At 42.7% G+C, this 17131-nt stretch overlaps 1 long non-coding RNA gene across 6 annotated transcripts in view; it reads left to right on the top strand.

Annotated features, from left to right (window-relative positions):
- LOC309663977 overlaps window positions 1–17131 on the top strand; it is an 83568-nt gene that overhangs the window by 4883 nt on the left and 61554 nt on the right. For 3 of the 6 annotated variants that reach the window (XR_014265528.1, XR_014265532.1, XR_014265533.1), the window contains exon 3: window positions 1521–6011. This is a non-coding gene — a long non-coding RNA (uncharacterized lncRNA). The remainder of the gene's footprint in view (window positions 1–1520; window positions 6012–17131) is intronic. The other 3 variants (XR_014265529.1, XR_014265530.1, XR_014265531.1) reach the window with 3 other exon arrangements.

Here is a 17131-nt window from a genome sequence, read left to right as displayed (position 1 = left end):
AATATTATTTGTTGTTTATTTAGAATTCAAATTTAACTGGGTGTCCTATATTTTATCTGGTGATCTCAGGCAAGTGTCCTCATGGGAGATAAAGGGGGCTCCCCACCCCTAGCCCAGCCTCTGCTGATGAAATGTATGAGAGCAGACCTCTCAACTCCAGCTGAAAATTTAGAATCACCTACAGAGCTTATACAACATCTAGTGACCAGTCTGTATTCCAGACCAATTAAATCAGAATTCTGAGGGTGGATTCAGGAATTAGTCTATATTTTTTTTTTCTCCCCAGATGAGTCCAATGTGCAGCCAAGTTTGGAAACCACTGGACTAGAGCAAGGGTTCTTAAAGTGAGGTCCCAGGACCAGAGCATCAGCTTCACCTGAGAACCCATTAGAAATATAAATTCCGACTTGCAGACCTTTAGAATCAGAAACTGGGTGTTGTGGCCCAGAAAGCCCTCCAGGGACTCTGCTGTATCTAAAGTTTTACAGCCAGTTTAAAAGTTCCTTTGATGCCAGTAGGGCACCTGATCAGCAAGTGGGTGCTAGAAAAGCAAATTGGTTGATTTGCAGTGATGCATCTTAATGGTCAAACTGCCTATCCTCTAGCAATTGCAGTCTAAATTATGGGGTTTGCAACCCACCAAATGCAGTGACTTTTTGAGTCTCAAACTTTGGTCTGATGGCAGTCTTGAAGGCTACTATCGTCACCTGGCAGCATGACAGGTTAGGCCAGGAAAAGCCAGAAGTAGGCCAGAGGAGTCTGAGGGCATAAAATTCTGGGTCAGGCAGCCTGAAGGCACAGCGGAAGGGGCTTGGAGCCCATGAGCAAGGAGGAAGCAGAAAGTGTGACAGAAAGGAACCAGACAGGGTCGGGGGCGGGGGGGGTGGTGGCAGGAGGTCAGCCCAGGTCCCAAGGAGATGAGGCGGGGATGTGGTGGGGAGGAGCAGTGAGAAATAAAGATATCTCCAGGGCTGGTTAGGCCAAGTCAGACACTGCTTCTGCGAGGAGCCAGGACCAGGGCAGGCCAGAGCTGAGGCCAACCAGTGGAGGAAGGCTGTGCTTGTTTTGTGATGATCAAAAACAGAGCAGCATTTTTCTGCAGCCTCGGAAGACTAAACTACAAGCCCACTGGCACCATCAGGTTTTTGTCTATGGGGGTCTCACAGTTCCAGGTTGATTTGTTTTGGGGGATGCCAGGTGCCCAGGATGTGTGACTCTCCTGTCCTTGAGAGACTTCTGGAGGGCAAGTCGTTGGGGCTGTGCATGACTCATTGCTGTCCACCCCCAGGATTCCCTCAGCACCTGCCAAACGCTAGGCCCTGAGTGACTGTGTGTGAAACTGAATCCCATAGGGATCCAACAAAGCAGGGTTCTTAAATATGAGTTATCACCTCAGGCCCTAATAAACCACACCAGTGAGGAACCACAGACATTCCACATGCAAAAGGGCACTTGTCACCCTTGTAGAATCATCGCAGACTCTGCTCCGTGCTGCCTGCCTTTCTCCCTTCTTTCCATAGAGCTCGTCTCCTGTACAAAGCGCAGCTCCCCGACACTGTAGGGAACAATTGAAAAAGAAGGCATAAAGACAGCAAACATCGAAACCTCCAAGATTACACTTACCTGGGTTCTAATGCGAACGACTTTGTGTGCTAGTGTGTAAAACTATAAATCTGAGGCCTTTAATCTGATTCTCATCTCCAAAATAAACTTCGGAGTTCCTAAAAGGTACAATATTACTTTAAGCCCTGCAGTTGGGAAAGTGATTTATTTCTTCATTGTTAAACCACACACACACAGATGTTCTTCTGATGCAATTTCCATCCTCTCATTTTCGTTGTAATATTTAAAGACAATTTTTATTTTTTAATTTTTTGTAACATCTTTATTGGAGTATAATTGCTTTACAATGGTGTGTTAGTTTCTGCTTTATAACCAAGTGAATCAGCTAGACATATACATATATCCTCATATCTCTTCCCTCTTGCATCTCCCTCCCACCCTCCCTATCCCACCCCTCTAGGTGGTCACAAAGCACCGAGCTGATCTCCCTGTGCTATGCGGCTGCTTCCCACTAGCTATCTATTTTACATTTGGTAGTGTATATATGTCCATGCCACTCTCTCACTTCTGTCCCAGCTTACCCTTCCCCCTCCCCATGTCCTCAAGTCCATTCTCTATGTCTGCGTCTTTATTGCTGTCCTGCCCCTAGGTTCTTCAGAACGTGTTTTGTTTTTTTTTTAAAGATTCCATATATATGTGTTAGCATATGGTATTTGTTTTTCTTAAAGACAATTTTTAAAAGTCATTTTCCATGCATAATTTTCTACTGCTACATTTTATTTTTTTCTTGAATGACAGTGGTTACCATGCTGCCATCTGAGCCTTACCTGAGGGGGTACATTGTTCTTAGCCAGAGCCAGGAAAGAGTTAAAGTTGCAAAGGGCAGTCTGTCATCTGTCTCAGTTTGGGGATGGAGTGGGGCTGGAGACTGCCCAATTGTCTCTTTCCCTCCCTGAGGCTGAGTGCAGGATGTTGAATCTCCCAAAATAACTCTGACCATGTGGGTAAATGCCTGCCCAGAGCTGGTTTGTAATAGAAGATTCTCAGGATCAGAGGGGAGCTCTCCCGGCCAAATGATCTGATCTGGCTGGAAGAGAGAGGAGCCCAGCACCTTCCAAACCAAATGTCCACTAACAAGCCCTCACCTGGCCCCAGGGAAAACCAGGTGATCCCTGCCAGCTTCTTTCACCCAGGTGGCAGCCCACAGAGTGACCATCCCCAGACAGAGTCCTGTAAGGCCAGTGGGAGAGGTCCCATCAGATCCAGGGCAGAATCTAAGTGAGCCTCTCAGTCACTGGAATTTCTGGAACCCTTGGGGTTTGCAAGATGCTGTAGAATCACCGTTTATTGCACATGTCCAGAGGAGGGAACTGCTGGCTTTTGTGGCTTCCCAGAGTCATGTTGAGTGGAGGGGTTCCTTCTGCCTGGGCCTCGAGCTCGCTCTGATCGCTCTAGTCCCAAGGTGCAGACAGTGATGGATCTGGGGGGTCCCCTCACCCCCAAGACTGGGGCAGCATTTCATTCATATACTTTGAGTCTGGAGCTGGCAAAGCCCAGAGAGAAACATTGCTTTCCTAAGTCTCCTGCTTTTATCTTTATGTACAACTCGATTCGTATTTCCGTTTGTCCCCATTTGTGGACATTTTTGTGGTGGGTATAACCTTTTAATGTTATTATTAGGCTCTAACCACAGGAATCCACTTCTCCAATGGACCAATTTTGCTATAAAGTAGCACGTTCACCCTGGCCACGGTGTGGGTCAAGGGTGCTTAAACTCTGAGTGTGCCTCAGAATCACCTCAGAAAACAGCATTAGAATGTACACTGCCAACACTGCAGAGAAGCCGACTCAGAGCCTAGTGGGGCTCAGGAATCTGCATTGTTACATGAACCGCAGCTGATTCTGCTCAGACGAGCCAACTATCCCACTTTGAGAAGCTCTGGCTAGTCTCTGAGCTCTGATCCACGGTGTGAACCAAGGAATCATGGGTGGAGGCATTTCTTACTTTTGTTCCCAAGACCCAGCGTTCAGAGGGTCAGCCAGCCTGCCTCTCAGGCAGTGTGTCCCTGCAGGGCATCATGTCTCCTCACCTGTGCATCCTAAGGGACATATGGTTCTTCTTATTTATCCTGAGCAAATCTCCCTCAGAGGCCAGTGTAACGGATTTTGAGAAGTGGGGATTAGGCGGGAGGAAGGGAGGAGAACAAATGTGGACACAGAACACAAGAGGACGCTATGCTGGCCACTGTGCTCCAGGCTTCGTCGTCCCACAGAAGCGCATATGGTGGGCACTAACACCGATCTTCCAGCTGAGGACGTGAGGGCTCAGAGGTCACACAGCTAATAAGAGCTGGACTCAGGTATGTTCGATTTAAAGGCCTCCTTTCTTTCCTTGGTTTTTTGTTTGTTTGTTTGTTTTGGAGTAGGGATGGATGCATTTAAAAATTTTTTAAACTTTTTATTGTGAAAGATTTCAAACTACAGAAAAATTGCAAGAATAGTACAACCAACCCCACAGACCCTTTAACTGTTAACGTTTTGCCACATCTGCACTTCTACCTATTGTCGACTGAAAGAAACAAAACAAAACTGCACAACATGAGAGCTGTGAGTTCAGTTTCATTTGGGGACTTACTGAGGACTATAGCCTGGGAGACAGCCTCTCAGATAGCTCTGAGGACTGCTCCAAAGAGGTGGGGGGCAGGTCAGTGTATATATGATTTTGGTGAAGGGGGTACATGCAATCAAGCACACATCTCTGCAGAAGGTTGCTGCTGGTCACAGGGAGCAGATGTCTCCATTAATGATTTTAGTGCTTTTCTAGGTATGAGAAGATGCAAGAAATTGGGTTCATAAAATTTCCTCCTGAAAATATCTATCTGAAGGCCTGTTCTGCCGGGTTTTCCAGATCAAAGTGCCTTGTTCCTGATCTCCGTCCTGAACTCCTTTCAGGGTGTGTTAAAGGTCAGCGACTGCAGTGGCTAGAGACTTCATTCTTGGAGAACCAGATGGTGAGCAACACTTTTTAGTTGTGTCTATCCATCCATCTATCTATCTATCTATCAATTTTGCTAATTCATTTGAGAATGACTTGAAAGCGCTTGATTTACTCCTAAACATTTCAGCTCATCTCCAGAGAACAGTGGCATTCTTCCACAAAGCCACAGTAAAATTATCACACTTGGGAAGTTTAACACTAATACATTACTATTTGATATTTGGTTTACTTTACCAATTGTTTATAAAATGTCCTTTATAGCATTTTTTTTTTTTGATTCAGCATCCAATTCAGGATCATTCATTGTATTTAGTTGTCACATTTCTTTAGTCTCTTCTCATCTAGAGCTTGGCATTCCAGTCTTTATTTTTTGTCTTTTATGACACTGACATGTTTCAAGAGACCAGGCCAGTTGTTTTGCAGAATATCCCTCAGTTTGGATTTGTCACATTGCTTCCTCATGATTGTAGTCTTCTTAGGGCTTTGTGTCAGAGGGACAAAGGCTTTGCCCTTTTGATTGTCCTCCACTGCCTCTTGCCAGGTGAGGGTCAAGGTTGGCCCTTTGTACTGTTATAAGGACCAGTTTTGGAAGAAAAGCAGCATAGCTTGGGGGAATGAGTGCAGGCCTTGATCATAGCTGCCTCCCATTCTGAGGCACGAGATTTTTCAGGAAAATACTTAGAGACCACTGCAAAATGTCATGTCTGCCTAAGCCTAAAGTTTGACAGTGCCAGAGGAGCGAAAACCTGGCTTCTGCCTTATTCTGCCTTTCACATCTTGGCAAGTGCTTCTCCTTGAAGAACTGCTGTCTCTGAAGGCAGGGATTCTGGAACATGCACTTCCCAGACTTCTAGCCCCTTGATAAAGGGGAGAACATAGAAGGGTCATTGCCTCTATCATTTACTGGGCCAGTAGAAGTCTTTCCTGGGGAGTCTTCTGATGGAACTAGTGGGGAAGACTTCTGGGGTCACAACTAGAAGTACTGGTTGTACTGGTTACCTTGGAGGCTATCCTCCCTGACTTTTGGAGGAAACCCAGCTGTGGTAGGAGAGAATGAGGCTCTCAAAGAGTGAGAACAGAGTGAAAAACATAGGTGGAGATGGAGAGGGAGAGGAGGAGGGAGGGGAAGAGAGAGATGGAGGTGGAGATGGGGTGTGGGAGGGAGGGAGAGAGAGAATGAGAGAGAGAGAACACTCAGGAAAGCTGATGACACTGTGACATTGTGTCAACCCTGGGTTTGGTCATACGCTTTGCCACTGCTGTCCATGTCCTTCTCAATTATTTGAATTCATAAATTTCTTTTTTGCCTAAGCTAATTTAATTTGCTGTTACTTGCAACCAACAGGGTCCTAATGAATAGCAGGGAGGACCTTAGTGTCCAAGGGCAATGTGTGCTGTGCAAAGAAGAAGAACAAAGTGAAGAAAGTGGTAGGAGCACCCAGAGGAGAAGGTAATAAGAAGAGAGTTCATCTCCATTTTATCTTTTATCTTGGAAATATTATTTTAGCCATAATGTTTTTCTTAGTTGTTACTTCTCACGGCTGTTACTTCCTTCCAGAATACTCTTCTTCTTTTCCTTCTTATGATGTTTTGATTTATAATAAGAGATATATATTTGGTCTTCATCCTGTTCCTTCCACACAGCTCCTAAAACCCTTGGAATTTCTCAAGTGTTAAGAGCACAAAAGTGAAATGGGTGTCTTTTGTTATTCTGAACAAGCCCCTTTCAACCACACCTGAGTTTATGTTAATGAGGTGACTTTGGGAAAGCTCCTTGGGCTGGGGGCTGGATGCTGGGGGACTAACAACCAGTGATTAGAGTGTTGAAACTTTCAGCCCCCCTTCCAGGAAGGGGAGAGGGGCTGGAGGTTGAATTAATTGTCAATGGCTAACTTTTAATCAGTCGTGCCTATGTAATGAAACCTCCTTAAAAACTCAAGAGTAGAGTGTGGAGAGTTTCTCGGTTGGTGAACACATTTGGGAAGAGTGGTGCCCTGGAGAATGCATGGAGGTCTCTGTGCCCCTTCCCACATACCTTGCCCTGTGTCTCTTCCATCTGGCTGTTCCTGAGTTATATCCTTTCGTAATAACCAGTAATCTAGTAATTCCTGAGTTCTGTTCTAGCAAATTAATCAAACCTGAGGAGGGGGTAGTGGGAATCTCCAAGTTATAACTGGTCTGTCAGAAGCACAGGTAACTGGACTTGCAATTGGCCATCTGAAGGTGGGGGGGGGGGGGATACTGTCTGTGGAACTAAGCCCTTAATCTATGGGATCTGATGCTATCTCCTGGTAGATAGTGTCAGAGTTGAGTTAAATTGTTGGATACCCAGTTGGTGTCACAGAATTGCTTGATGTTTGGAAAACTCACATATCTGGTGCCAGAAGTAGTGTGGTGGTAGAATGAGATTAAAGGAGATATGTAGGAGTATTTTCCTTTATTTTATTTTATTTTATTTTTTTTGGCCACGCCACGCGGCTTGCAGGATCTCAGTTCCCCAACCAGGGATTGAACCCAGGCCATGGCAGTGAAAGCCCAGAATCCTAACCACTAGGCCACTGGGGAACTCCCAGGAGTATTTTTCCTTTACACTTTTGTTTCTGAAATACTTCCTTTCTTCCAAACACCAGTTCAAATCTGCTCCCTCCAGGGCCTCCTCAACTATTTCACCTCATTTCTTAATTCTTAAAGTTCTTGGCACAGAACAGTCAAACATCAAATTATTAAAATCTTTTTGTGTGTTTTGACTCTTCTTATTGACTCTGAATGCCTCAAGGTCATGGACTACATCTTACATCCCCTCTGCAATCCCCCATCCCCAAGTTTATCACCATTGACCTGTGCTCAATTAATACCAGGGAGTTGATGGACTGATTGCTCAGTGAGGATGCTGAAGTTGCCATGGGCAATAAACTGGAAGAGTAGGCGTGGAGGAGATGAATGCTGTCCAGGTGCCAGCCATCCAGGAATAAAGAAGCCTTTCCAGAAAGAGTAATCAAGCTCGCTCAAAAGGGCTTGGCACACATGGGTGGGTCCCAAGCAGCGCACCTCTCCTAGTGGCCACAAGGGGGCGGCAGAGGGCACAGTCCAGTTCTCAAACTGTAGGTATGGCACTTGGATCTGCCAGCTGGTCAGCTAGCTGAGCCCTGCTGGAAAGGAGATCTTGGTCTAAGTGTTTTGCACAGGATAAGGTGGGCCTTATCCCAACCTAGACTAAAGTTGGGAAAGCCATAGGATGAACAAGTGGATGGCAGACATCAACAGGCATCTAAGAGTATGAGCTGGACCCTACAAAATCAAAGCAATCAGTGATCTTTAAAGATATCTAGACATTCTGCTAAGGACAAGGGGGCTGCCTCAGTGTTTTGGTGAAGGAAGAAGGAAGTCCAGGCATGGTATTGTGGCCAAGGCAAAGTCTAGGAGGGAGGAGTCCTGGAGTCCCATCTCTAAGCCTATAGGTCCTCAGCCCTGTGTCTATGGCGCCTGATGAATGCTTTGGCTGTGTGACCTATGGGATGATCTGTCCCTCTCTGAGCCTCAGGTGTCTCATCCTATACAAAGAAGATTGGTGTCTAGAGACTCAGAGACTGGCCCTGTCTTTGCACTGGACTCCATGATGGCCGGGGATCCTTCCAGCTTAGATGGCCTCTGGGTTTATAAGAACAAAGCAGTTCAGTTGGCTACAAAAACCTTCATTACCCTGTCTGTGTCCACATGTTCTCTTTAAACCTTTCGTTGGGCCCGGTCCCAGGGGACCAAGGCTGTTCAATTACCTTTGTGGGAGCCAAGCAGTCTAACTTTTACATGCACCACCGCATGTCATAGCACACATCAAAATGCCCCCATATTCCACTACAAATACAATTATTTTACTTTAAAATAGTCTTGAGGGCATTTTCAATAATTTAGTTTTCAAGATTATTTTGCCAATTTAATTTTTAGTGATATGATTTCTCAGAAATCATCATGCAGAGTTAGGGAAAACTTGAAGTGAAAGAATCCACTCAATGTTTTCAAATATAACATTTTTATGGATAACAAATTGAACAATTTAGGGAGTTGACATAATACTGTATTTCATGGACATTTAGTTAAATTCCAATTTTGGAATTTTCATTTTGTAAATTGGAGTCAATGAGAACGTTTGTGGTGTGCAAGGATTTTTCTAGGGTCTTAAAAAACTTGTATGTCCTCAGTCCTGTGTCTATGGCACCTGATGACTAAAACCCTCTTGCCTGAAGCAGCTGAGACAGAGTTGGGGCCGGGGGTCGCTTCTTTCAGTGATTACATTTTTTTGAATTTTTGAATTTTATTTTATTTATTTATTTTTTATACAGTAGGTTCTTGTTAGTTATCTATTTTATACATATTAGTGTATATACGTCAATCCCAGTCTCCCAATTCATCCCCCCCCCCGCCGCCTCTTTCCCCCCTGGTGTCCATACGTTTGTTCTCTACATCTGTGTCTCTATTTCTGCCCTGCAAACTGGTTCATCTGTACCATTTTTCTAGGTTCCCCATATATGCGTTAATATACGATATTTGTTTTTCTCTTTCTGACTTACTTCACTCTGTATGACAGTCTCTAGATCCATCCAAGTCCCTACAAATGACCCAATTTCGTTCCTTTTTATGCCTGAGTAATATTCCATTGTATATATGTACCACCTCTTCTTTATCCATTCGTCTGTCGATGGGCATTTAGTTTGCTTCCATGTCCTGGCTATTGTAAATAGAGCTGCAATGAACATTGGGGTGCATGTGTCTTTTTGAATTATGGTTTTCTCTGGGTATATGCCCAGTAGTGGGATTGCTGGGTCATAAGGTAATTCTATTTTTAGTTTTTTAAGGAACGTCCATACTGTTCTCCATAGTGGCTGTATCAATTTACATTCCCACCAACAGTGCAAGAGGGTTCCCTTTTCTCCACACCCTCTCCAGCATTTGTTGTTTGCAGATTTTCTGATGATGCCCATTCTAACTGGTGTGAGGTGATACCTCATTGTAGTTTTGATTTGCATTTCTCTAATAATTAGTGATGTTGAGCAGCTTTTCATGTGCTTCTTGGCCATCTGTATGTCTTCTTTGGAGAGATGTCTATTTAGGTCTTCTGCCCATTTTTGGATTGAGTTGTTTGTTTTTTAATATTGAGCTGCATGAGCTGTTTATATACTTTGGAGATTAATCCTATGTCCATTGATTTGTTTGCAAATATTTTCTCCCATTCTGAGGGTTGTCTTTTCATCGTGTTTGTAGTTTTCTTTGCTGTGCAAAAGCTTTTAAGTTTCATTAGGGCCCATTTGTTTATTTTTGTTTTTATTTCCATTACTCTAGGAGGTGGATCATAAAAGATGTTGCTGTGGTTTATGTCAAAGAGTGTTTTTCCTATGTTCCTCTAAGAGTTTTAGAGTGTGTGTGGTCTTACATTTAGGTCTTTAATCCATTTTGAGTTTATTTTTGTGTATGGTGTTAGGGAGTGTTCTAATTTCATTCTTTTACATGTAGCTGTCCAGTTTTCCCAGCACCACTTATTGAAGAGACTGTCTTTTCTCCATTGTATATCCTTGCCGTTTCATTTCATCTGCAAACAGTGACAGTTTTACTTCTTCTTTTCCAATTTGTATTCCTTTTATTTCTTTTTCTTCTCTGATTGCCATTGCTAAGACTTTCAAAACTATGTTGAATAAGAGTGTTGAGAGTGGACATCCTTGTCTTGTTCCTGATGTTAAAGGAAGTGCTTTCAGTTTTTCACCATTGAGAATGATGTTTGCTGTGGGTTTGTCCTATATGGCCTTTATTATGTTGAGGTAGGTTCCCTCTATGCCCACTTTCTGGAGAGTTTTTATCATAAATGGGTGTTGAATTTTGTCAAAAGCGTTTTCTACATCTATTGAGATGATCATATGGTTTTTATTCTTCAGTTTGTTAATATGGTGTATCACACTGACTGATTTGCATATATTGAAGAATCCTTGCATCCCTGGGATAAATCCCACTTGCTCATGGTATATGATCCTTTTAATGTGTTGTTGGATTCTGTTTGCTAGTATTTTGTTGAGGATTTTTGCATCTATATTCATCAGTGATATTGGTCTGTAATTTTCTTTTTTGTAGTATCTCTGGTTTTGGTATCAGGGTGATGGTGGCCTTGTAGAATGAGTTCGGGAGTGTTCCTTCCTCTGCAATTTTTTGGAAGAGTTTGAGAAGGATGGGTGTTAGCTCTTCTCTAAATGTTTGATAGAATTCACCTGTGAAGCCATCTGGTCCTGGACTTTTCTTCCTTGGAAGATTTTTAATCACAATTTCAATTTCATTACTTGTGATTGGTCTGTTCATATTTTCTATTTCTTCCTGGTTCAGTCTTGGAAGTTTATACCTTTTTAAGAATTTGTCCATTTCTTCCAGGTTGTCCATTTTATTGCCATAGAGTTGCTTGTAGTAGTCTCTTATGATGCTTTGTATTTCTGTGGTGTCCATTGTAACTTCTCCTTTTTCATTTCTAATTTTATTGATTTGAGTCTTCTCCCTCTTTTTCTTGATGAGTCTGGCTAAAGGTTTATCAATTTTGTTTATCTTCTCAAAGAACCAGCTTTTAGTTTTATTGATCTTTGCTATTGTTTTCTTTGTTTCTGTTTCATTTATTTCTATTCTGATCTTTATGATTTCTTTCCTTTTACTATCTTTGGGTTTTGTTTGTTCTTCTTTCTCTAGTTCTTTTAGGTGTAAGTTTAGATTGTTTATTTGAGATTTTTCTTGTTTCTTGAGGTAGGATTGTATTACTATAAACTTCCCTCTTAGAACTGTTTTTGTTGCATCCCATAGGTTTTGGATCGTCATGTTTTCATTGTAATTTGTCTTTAGGTATTTTTTGTTTTCCTCTTTGAGTTCCTCAGTGATCTCTTGGTTGTTTAGTAACATTGTTTAGCCTCCATATGTTTGTGTTTTTTACGTTTTTTTTTCCCCTGTAATTGATTTCTAATCTCATAGCATTGTGGTTGGAAAAGATGCTTGATATGATTTCAGTTTTCTTAAATTTACCGAGGCTTGATTTGTGACCCAAGTTGTGATCTATCCTGGAGAATGTTCCGTGTGCACTTGAGAAGAAAGTGTAATCTGCTGTTTTGGGATGGAATGTCCTATAAATATCAATTAAATCTATCTGGTCCATTGTGTCATTTATTAATTTTCTGTCTGGATGATCTGTCCATTGGTGTAAGTGTGGTGTTAAAGTCCCCCACTATTATTGTGTTACTGTTCATTTCCTCTTTTATATCTGTTAGCAGTTGCCTTATGTATTGAGGTGCTCCTATGTTGGGTGCATATATATTTATAATTGTTATATCTTCTTCTTGGATTGATCCCTTGATCATTATGTAGTGTCCTTCCTTGTCTCTTGTAACATTCTTTATTTTAAAGTCTATATTATCTGATATAAGTATTGCTTCTCCAGCTTTCTTTTGATTTCCATTTGCATGGAATATCTTTTTCCATCCCCTCACTTACAGTCTGTATGTGTCCCTACGTCTGCAGTGGGTCTCTTGTAGACAGCATATATATGGGTCTTGTTTTTGTATCCATTCAGTGAGCCTGTGTCTTTTGGTTGGAGCATTTAATCCATTCACATTTAAGGTAATTATCGATATGTATGTTCCTATTACCATTTTCTTAATTGTTTTGGGTTTGTTTTTGTAGGTCATTTTCTTCTCTTATGTTTCCCACTTAGAGAAGTTCCTTTAGCATTTGTTGTAGAGTTGGTTTGGTGATGCTGAATTCTCTTAGCTTTTGCTTGTCTGTAAAGCTTTTGATTTCTCCATCGAATCTGAATGAGATCCTTTCCGGGTAGAGTAATCTTGGTTGTAGGTTCTTCCCTTTCATCTCAGTGATTACATTTTGTGTTGTGTCTTCTGGCCTAGGAACCTGAGCAAGCTTTGAGTGCCTGGAGAAGAAAAGGACACCTCCTCCCACTTCCCTTTAGTCTCAGAAATTTCATTGTAACCATATCTTTCAGCCAAGCCAGATAGACAGGCTCCTAGGCAGCAGAATCTCCCTGCTTGGGGAATTTTTGTAGAGGGGCACCTCCCAGTCCTCCCAGGCGTACCACATTCAAGCCAGACACCATCCCCATTGTCAACGTTTCCACAGCAATAGTTATCTCACAAAGGGCAATATCTTGCCAGAGAATTTGTTTTCTCTTGCTGATAATTTTTCTCCATAAACATTTTTGAGAGAGATGAATAGGTGTACCTTTCTGGAACAGTGGGCAGATGCTGGGGCGTGAAATGACTCCGAGAGGCATGTTTTATGGATGAGGGAGGGGAGGGTCCTGAGGACCGCCTTTTATTTCCCCAGCCTCTGACCTGGTTGCGGATGGCCAGGTTCCTTTTCTGCAGGTGGCGGTCCTCTTCACTCACTGCTGCTCACCTGAAGCTTTAAAGACCCAGCGTGGGTGGGAGCTACAGAGAGAGGCTCCCAGAGAGTTGGCACAAAATGCCACCAGCCTGTAACACTCTGGGCCCACCATGGAGACCTCGGTCTCCTCAGTGCATTTCCCAGCCAAGGCTACAGTTTTCAGATACTCCATTATGCTGGTATTTTAAAAATTTTCCTCTCTCTCTTTCTCTGTCTAACAGCAAAGAAGGGAATGAATTCTTTTCCATCATAGTGCTAATGAATCTCAAAGGAAGAAAAAAGAGATGTCATCTCAGAAAAATAAAGAAGCTAACATAAAAACGGCAGACCCAGTGACCTTCAACAAAATGAACAAATGTGGGATTTTTCCATCATCTCTGTCTTGGACATGGGGAGCGTGATTGTTAATAACAAAGTGGCACCGAATGATTCACCGACAGTTCATCAGGGTCCCTCTGGAGCCTGGAGTCAGCAATACCAAATGACTCAGGAAGGTGGCAAACCACACATGGGTGAGGTGGGGACACAGCTCAGGCCCAGGGCACAGGCTTCAAAAGGGCTCATTTTCTCCCCAGGGTAGGGATGCCAGATTCAGCAAAAATAATATAGGGCACCCAGTTATATTTGAATTTCAGTTAACAGATAATTTTTTAGTATATTTGAGACATCCTTGTACTAAAAATTTATATATTTATCTGAAATTCAAATTTAACTGAGAGTCCTGCATTTTCTCTGGCAACCCGACCCCAGGGACACAGCACTTCTTTTTTTTCCCGAGTACTTACATATTTCTAGGTTCAAGCTCCACCTGGAAGAGGCTGTCTCCAGTCTCAGCTTCTTGAATCTTATACTGTCATTACAACGTCCAGCACAAATGCCTGACTTCTGTGAGGACGTCTCCCCTAAATCAGCTTCTCCTTTCTCTCTGTCCTCTTGCCCCATAGCATTTTTTGTTTGTTTGTTTGTTTTTGTTTGTTTTTTAACATCTTTATTGGCGTATAATTGCTTTACAATGTTGTGTTAGTTTCTGCTGTATAACAAAGTGAATCAGCTATATGTATACATATATCCCCATATTCCCTCCCTCTTGCGTCTCCCTCCCACCTTCCCTATCCCACCCCCTAATAGCACTTTATTTCCCATTTTGGTTTATATCTAGTTGCTTATAAAGCTGTTTCCCCCACTAGACTGGGAACAACTCGGGGGCACTTTATCTAGATTCTTTTTCTCATGGCCCCAGTATTGTTTTGCCTGTCCCTGATATGTGGTAGGTACTATGAATGTTTGATGAATGAATGATCATACCTAACATACTTTGAGTGCATACTTTGAGTTCCGAACATACTTTTGTGCCAGGCATGGGTCTCAGCACTTTACATGGAGGTAAGTCCTTTAGTCTTTGAATAGTACTCTGAGGTAGGCACTATTTTTATTTTCATTTTAGAGATGGAGAAGTGGAGGCACAGAGAAGCTAAGTAACTTGCTCATGGTCACACAGCTAGAAAAGGCCAAAGCTGGGATTTGAACCCAGGCAGTATGGCTCCAGAGTCTGTCCTCTTAACCTCTGTGATATAGTGAATGATTGGCTGCACAGAAGAATGAGTGGAAGAGCAAATGAAGGAGTGCATGAACAAAGGCAGGAAACGGGTATTAAAATCAGGAAGACACAAGAGGTGGGGGTCAAGGTAGGTGATGGAGAGCAGAGGCTGGAGGAGTCAGGGAGATATCACGAAGCTGTGAACAAACCTCAGGGAATCAGTGACTTGCACACAAAAGGCAGCTCAGCTGTGGAAGGGGCTGATTTCTTCTGATTTCTGCTTTGGAAAGTAATTCTCATGTCCCAAACCTTTCAAGTCTCTGCAGGGGCCTGACCGTTACTTTCTTCCAGCCGCACAGCCCTCTCCTTCCCAGAGCAGAAGCTACCCTCTCCTCTCTTAAGAGGCTCAGACCAGTGAAGCTCTGAGGCCAATCTTGTCTCCTTCCCACCCCCACCCAGGGGCTTTCAGCTGGGAGCCAACAAGCTTGGTGCCAGGGCCCTCTTTATTCTTGGGCTCCAGTCCCTCCGTGTCTGGTGCACCTATTCCTGGCTCTTGCCATGGGTGTGCATGTATGTTACACAAAGGAACCAATGTGATCCAATGAGAGCACAACCAAGGCTATTATAGTAATGTAATAACCCTTCCTCTTCAAGTCTATGGAAACAGTAGATAGTAACCTGCTCGCGCCTTCAATCTAGGCTTTTTGGTTTTAATTGTGGTAAAAACACATCTTACCATCTTAACCATTTTTAAGTGTACAGTTCAGTAGTGTAAATATAATTATATTTATATACAATAAATATATTCACATTGTTATGAAACAAATCTTCAGAACTTTTTCATCTTGTAAAACTGAAACTCTATAACCGTTAAACAACTCCCTTTCCTCCTCTCCCCCCAGCCCCTGGTAACTACCATCTATTTCTATGTCTATAAATTTTACTTCTCTAGATACCTCTTATAAGCGGGAATCATGCGGTATTTGTCTTTTTGTGACTGGCTTATTTCACTTAGTAGAATGTCCTCAAGGTTCATCCATGTTGTAGCATGTGTCAGAATTTCCTTCCTTTTTTTTTTTTTTAAACAGTATTTATTTATTTATTCATTTTTGGCTGTGTTGGGTCTTCGTTTCTGTGCGAGGGCTTTCTCTAGTTGCGGCGAGCGGGGGGCCACTCTTCATCGCGGGGGGCCACTCTCCATCGTGGTGCGCGGGCCTCTCACCGTCGCGGCCTCTCTTGTTGCGGAGCACAGGCTCCAGACGCGCAGGCTCAGTAGTTGTGGCTCACGGGCCCAGTTGCTCCGCGGCTTGTGGGACCTTCCCAGACCAGGGCTCGAACCCGTGTCCCCTGCATTGGCAGGCAGATTCTCAACCACTGTGCCACCAGGGAAGCCCCAGAATTTCCTTCTTTTTTAAGGCTGAAGAATATCCCACCGTATATATAAGCCACATTTTGTTTATACATTTATCTGTTGATAGGCATTTAAGTTGCTTCCATATCTTGGCTTTCGTGAATAATAATGAATAATGGGTATACAAATACTTTTTCAAGTCCCTGCTTTCAATTCTTTTGGATATATATCCAGAATTCAGATTGCTGGATCATAACGTAGTTCTATTTCTAAATTTTCTGAGGAACCTCTATCCTGTTTTCCATAGCTGTTGCACCATTTTACAATCCCAGCAATAGTGCACAAGGGCTCCAGTTTCTCCACATCTTCGTCAACACTTGTTATTTTCTGTTTTGTTTTTGTTTTTTGATAGTAGCCATCCTAATGTGTATGAGGTTGTCTGGAACCTAGTCTTCATTAGGAGGCTGTGTTTCTGGAATGGCTTAGGATACCTTTAATTATTCATTGGCATTGAGCAATGGGGAAAGCATAGCACTGAGCTCTGGGCAGACAACCTGATAACCAACAGGCAGAGTGTATTCTAATTTTGCCAAAGATTTTGTGGCTCTGGGCAAGTTGTGCAACCTCTGAATTTCCATCTGCCCACTGGAGACAAGTCTTTCTTGATGACATAGCCTCCTCCCTCCTCTGCCCTGGTGTTTCCCCCAGGAAAAGACAGGAAGTGAGAGATGGGAAATGACTCGTTAGATAAGCACCTTCATCACAGCCGTCATCACCCTGAGTGTGTTTTTTCCTTTATTTTTATTATAAAAACAAGTCATGCTTAGTTTTTAAAAATGAGAAAGCTCAGAAAAACTTTAGAAGCAAGGAAGTATTTATCCATCACTCCATCATGCAGAGGCAACCCTGATAATATTTCACTCTGTTTCTTGTAGTTTTTTTCCCTAAATGAGGCAAACTTCTTTAATCCTTGAGAGTCCCTCTTTTCCTAGGGAAGAGCATCTCATTTTCACAGCAATCAGTAACAAAGTTAACTGAGCTCTCAATTTCTTAAATATATCTTTCTTTGTGCTATTTCACTTCTTAAATGTGTCACTTTGAGTGAAAGGCAATTAATTACAGTGGAAATGCTGCTTGGAGACGTCTTATGAAATTATGTTAATATGTATAGAGAGAGAGAAAGGAAGGGGAAAGGGAGATGATGGGCAAAACAACTGGTCTATTTAAATGGATAATTTCCTTCCCTTTCAAGTTTCAGAGTTGAGGGTCTCTA

The sequence above is a fragment of the Balaenoptera physalus genome (assembly GCF_965194825.1).
Source record: "Balaenoptera physalus genome assembly, chromosome: 7".
In the NCBI taxonomy this organism is placed as follows: Eukaryota; Metazoa; Chordata; class Mammalia; order Artiodactyla; family Balaenopteridae; genus Balaenoptera; species Balaenoptera physalus.
This window is presented reverse-complemented; position numbering and strand designations above follow the sequence as displayed.